This window comes from Eublepharis macularius, chromosome 7 (genome assembly GCF_028583425.1).
Source record: "Eublepharis macularius isolate TG4126 chromosome 7, MPM_Emac_v1.0, whole genome shotgun sequence".
In the NCBI taxonomy this organism is placed as follows: Eukaryota; Metazoa; Chordata; class Lepidosauria; order Squamata; family Eublepharidae; genus Eublepharis; species Eublepharis macularius.
This window is the reverse complement of record NC_072796.1, coordinates 85,153,785-85,159,181: the sequence shown is the minus strand read 5'-3', so window position 1 is coordinate 85,159,181 and position 5,397 is coordinate 85,153,785.

The following is a 5,397-nucleotide window of genomic DNA, read 5'->3' as shown; positions in this document are numbered from 1 at the left end:
TTGAAAATATCATTACTTTGGATTTATCATAGTTTATTGTTAGCCCCTCTTGGTTACAATAATCAATAAATGCATTCTGCATTTTACGGAGACCCACTTCAGATCTAGATAGAAGAATCATATCATTATTAGGAATTTATCATTTTTCTCTTTATCAATTCTCCCTGAGAATAATTTTGTTGCTCCTTCACATTTATGGAGTGGTTGCCATTCAGCATAACCTGAAGGATCTCCTCAGAGGTGAGATGATTGACATTTGATCAGTTATTCATCTGTTAGTGGTCATGCCACAGCTGTATTAATATTGAATGGGGTGGGGGAGGGGGATAGAAAGACAGCTTTAACTCTGTAGATCAAATCCTAATTTCTTCTTCATTAGCCTCTGTGCACCTGATTTATTTTGTTACTTTCTTTGCAATCAGAAAAATGAAGAGCCTGCATTATAGCTTCCTTGCTCTACCCACTTGAAATTTGGCCTGCAATATACTTGACCATGATCTCCCTACACATTTTCAAAATAATAGGTAACAAAAACACAACCCAGGAAAGCTATGCAATAGCAACATTGCACATAAAAGTTCAGCAGTTATTGCTATGTTCTGTATGGCAGATCACACCTCCAGCACTTCAGGCACTTGTGCTAGAAGATGCTGCAAATGATTTATGCAGTGGAAATGAAACTCCAGGCTTGTCATTCACAGGATCCAATCAGGAGACCCTTCTACTTTCTTTCCACTGAGCCAATTTACAATGTAAAATGGTTCTCTGTTGCTAGTTTGCTTCTGTATCAAGTCTGTTGCCCCAAAATATGTTTATTCGTTATTCATAGAAATAGGAGAAAAGTTCTGAATACAGTCAGCCAAATTTCCCGTCATGAGAGTTTGCACTGCAAAGTGCTATGCTTTAATCACATTTTAAGAGAATTATTGCTAGTAAATGAATTTCACGTCCATTTTTCTGGATCATTGGGGTTCATCCACCTCTGTTATACCCATCCTTATTCCATTCCAGTCATAAAAAAGTTTGCTTCTGAGATCTAAATCCAATTCCTCTTTCCCAAACAGCGGACAGTGCTATCAGTGATGTTCTGACCTGAATTCCCCAGTCCTAGCACTAACATTGGGGAAGGAGTTATGCATTATAGCTTCCTTGCACATGATGGGTGCACAAAGCACCCACTCGTGCATGTGATTCCTTTTCCGGATATTGATCTATATCTATGTGAAAAGGGCATTCATTCATTCATTCATTCATTCATAACAAAATTATACCTCATCTTTCTTCCTTCATCAGGGTCACCAAGATGGCTAATTGTTTAAAATCATTAAAACAAAATAAAAATATTGCATTGAAACAAATCTAAAACACACATATAAAAACATAAAAACAACAATTAAAACACAGGAGAGGAAGGAGGGTTCACAGAGAGAATACCAGACAAAACAAAACAAAATGTTTTCATCAACTGACAGAAGACGGCAATAATGGGGGACAAGCCAATCTCCCTGAGGTCAGAGTTCCAGAGTTTTGGTGCCACATTGAGAAGCCTCTCTCCCAGGTTGCTGCCCACATAATCTCAGAAGGCAGGGGCACATGGAGCGGAGCCTTGGAACATGACTGTAGTGGTCAGGTAGATTCATCAGGGGGTAAAGAGTCCTTTAGTTATGCTGATTCCAAGCCTTACAGAGCTTTAAAGGTCAACACCAGCATAAGAAGTTGATACATATTAAGGTTACATCTGCAGGTGCAGTTTAATCTACCAACTGTGGCTATTTGGCTATAATAGTTCCACATTTTATTTGGTAATATGAATTGAAAGCTTTGCTAGTGTGCAGTGTTTTGAAATTCTGAGCTGCTGCTGACCTTCAGAATGACAAGTAATTATTAAGTTTATAACATCAAAATATTTACATGTGATGTCCCAGTTGTAAGGAACTGTGTGTTCTGATCTTAACATTTCACAAATCCTCTACCCCTCATAGAAATATTTTGTACATTTGGCAGACTGACGACCATAACATAATCTCCATCGTTACATAACAAAACACCCACTTTCTTCTATGCATGTCTGCCACATACACTAGATAAAATCCACTATTGTTGTTCTGTTGGGTACTAACCTGGGTCCTACTTCAGTTTATTGTACTTTATAGTCTCATGTTCAGCCCTGAGTTTAGGATGGATGAAGTTAACAGAGAAGGGGTAAGAGGTAGTGAGATATGATAGTTTTAGACGTAAAAACACACACTTAATCTCACAGTGTGTTTCTGTGTAATGTGCCTATGTATCTATGCTAAATGGCATGCATATTATGTACAACTCCTGATTTACTTCTGGGCTTTGTGGCTGATCCTTTGATGAGGTCATTCAGAGTTCAGGATAGCTATTTTTGTACAGTCTAGCAAGTATAACCCTCACAGTCTGTATTGGCTATCTGTGTATCATCCTCCTTGTGGTTCCAGAAGAGATTTAAAAGTGTTGTCAACCCTTTTCTGGTTAAAAAGCAATCATTCGCACTCCCTCTGGCACTTGCTTCTATCTTGCTTTCAGTTTTGATTATATGTTATCAAACTATACCTGTGTGGTTCTTCTCTTTCAGTACCATCTGTCCTAGGTTTTGTGTGTTGTCTTTATGCTCTATGTTGTCTTCAGCTGTCCAGGAAGTTTTACTTCATGAAATCAACTGTGTTTCTTAAAACTTGTACATTTTTCTCAGTGACTAGTGCTATGGTTTTTTCCGCAAATCAGATGTAGACATCTGTTTGTGTTTAGTAGTAATCAAAACATTTCTTTATCTGACACAACTGTGCCAGTCAGATAAAGGGTGAATGTTTGATATTTGTTCCTGAGGAATGTTTCTCCAGCAATGGGCAAACTCCCCTCATCTTTATTCAAAATCAGTTCAGTATGACTTTTTGCAGAGAACATTCAAAACAAGTTTGCTAGTTGGGGTATGCATAATGGAAAAGATGAAAATACACCTGGGAATAACCGTTTTGTTAAAAATATCTTCTGGGAATGTTAAACCAAATCTAGGAAACAAAATTGTAATGAGTCCCTCTCACCAAATTGTGTGTTTCTTTTCATTTCATACTGTACAGCAGGAGGCAGGCACTGGGCTCACCTCACAGGGCTCTTTTCCTCTTACTTTTGTATTGCTGGGGTGGTTGTGGATCAGAATCAGAATTCCAGTTGATTCCCCATCAGCTGTGAGTTTGCTTCTGATCAATAGACAGCTAGAAACTTGTTGGGCAACTGTTTGAGTTGTTTGATGCCATCTGAAAATCCCTGATTGGCTTGCAGTCTGATAGTGTGTTGGACAAGGTAAGTTCATCTACCATACAGGCTCACTTGGGAAAATTATGGCCTCCCTAGAAGTTACAAAAACTCAGGGCTTTTTTCTGGGAAAAGAGGTGGTGGAACTCTCTATTATCACATGTGCATGTGTGCGAAGCATGTGTGCATTCCTGAAAATGTGTGATGATGTCACTTCTGGAACTGACATCACTCCCGGAAGTGACATCACTTCCCTGAAAGTAATGCCACTTCCTGGAAGTGACGCTGCTTCCTGGAACCCAGCACAATGCATTATGACAAGATAAAGGTTAGTAAGCTTGGAAAATTACACTATTATGAGAAAGGGTTTTTTTTTCCCTTTCTGTATCCTCTACAAAAAGTGAAATCTTCCATTCCCTTTCCCAAACAGTTCATTTCTTTGGAATCATATTTTAAAATATGCAAGAAGGAGGGGGTCTCTAAAAATCCCAAACCCATCTCACAAATCTAAATTCTAACAGATTCCCTCTGACAGCATAGAAAAAAAAATCCAAAATTCTTTCTCAAAATTCCACAGAGTCTGAAATTCCTAATCTAATGAATATTGAATTTTCAAATTTCCAGGGAAGGTTTTGCTTTACTGGAGCAAATCAAAATTAGATACTCAACTTTAGCTGCATTAGATCTATACTTAGTTTAAAATAGCCTTTTTTTGTTGCCTGCCAACTCTACCTTACCAATGGGTAAGCTGTTGTGACATTGTGAAATGCTCATAAATATTCCAATGTCCCACACAAACAATATTCATTAAGACTTCGTTAACACCCATATGTCCACTGCAATTTTAGTGATGTTAATCAGCTGAGGGTGGGAAGAACCATTTGAGTTACAGTTATTAAGACATAAGAACACCTATATGCTGATAAATATATTGATGAAAGCCTTCAGTGGACACAGCTATGCATTCCTAGCATAAAACTGGAATAACCATAACTGATATTTTAACTAATACAAATAACCATAACTGATATATTTAATTAACACAGAACCAATCTGCAATCAAAAGCAGTGGGAACAATAACAATGTCAACTTCTGTCAACAAAAGAAAAAAGAAACAAAAATACACACACATACATGTACAGCCCCCACACCCCCATGCAAAGAAAGCAGAATGAACTCAAAGCAGCACACATACACAAACAGCCCCACCCACCCACTCCCCTGAATGAAAATAGAATAGAATGAACTCAAAGCAGCACACACATACACAGAAATCCTTGAATGAAATGAAAGCAGAATGAACTCAAAGCAGCACACACACACACACACACACACACTCAACCCCACCCACCCACTCCACCAATGAAAATAAAACAGAATGAACTCAAAGCAGCACACACATACACAGAAACCCCTGAATGAAAACAGAATGAACTCAAAGCAGCTTAGCCTTCCTCTGCAGAGCCCGTGCTGGGCCCCAGCTCTCTCTCTCTCTCTCTCTCTCTCTCTCTCTCTCTCTCACACACAGAGGAATGAAAAGAAAGCAGAATGAACTCAAAGCAGCTTAACCTCCTCTGCAGAGCCCGTGGGCTGAAGGAGGAAGAAATCACATGGACAGATTCTAGAGCTGCTGTTACGTCATTCTAGAGCATTCGCCCTCAAAAAAAAGCCCTGTAAAAACTGAATGAGCCAAAATTTAAGAAGAGCTCTTAGATTATATACCAGGATTGTTCCCTTAGAGAACTCTCAAATGAACAGGCAGATGTTTGACTGGAAAGGTTTCTTTATTAATAGAAGAATAACAGACAAGCATACAGAAAACACACACAGCATACACACAAAACTAAACTAAGAAAACTGTGAGGGAAAAGGGAGAGAAATTCAGAGTAGGGTGATTAATGGCGGATTAATCCCAGAGTAGGTTTGGGATTAATGGCGATCTAAAGGAGCCTAGAGATCTGGGCTATCCGAGGCACTGTTTTTTGGAAAGCAAGGTGATTGTACGCCTGCTACCAATCCCTGCTACCAACCCCCCTTCAGGGAGAAGGGGGTCCTGAACGCTATGCGGCCCTGAGAGAGTGTGATCTCAGTGGAGGGGGGGTTCTGAATCAAGGATTCTC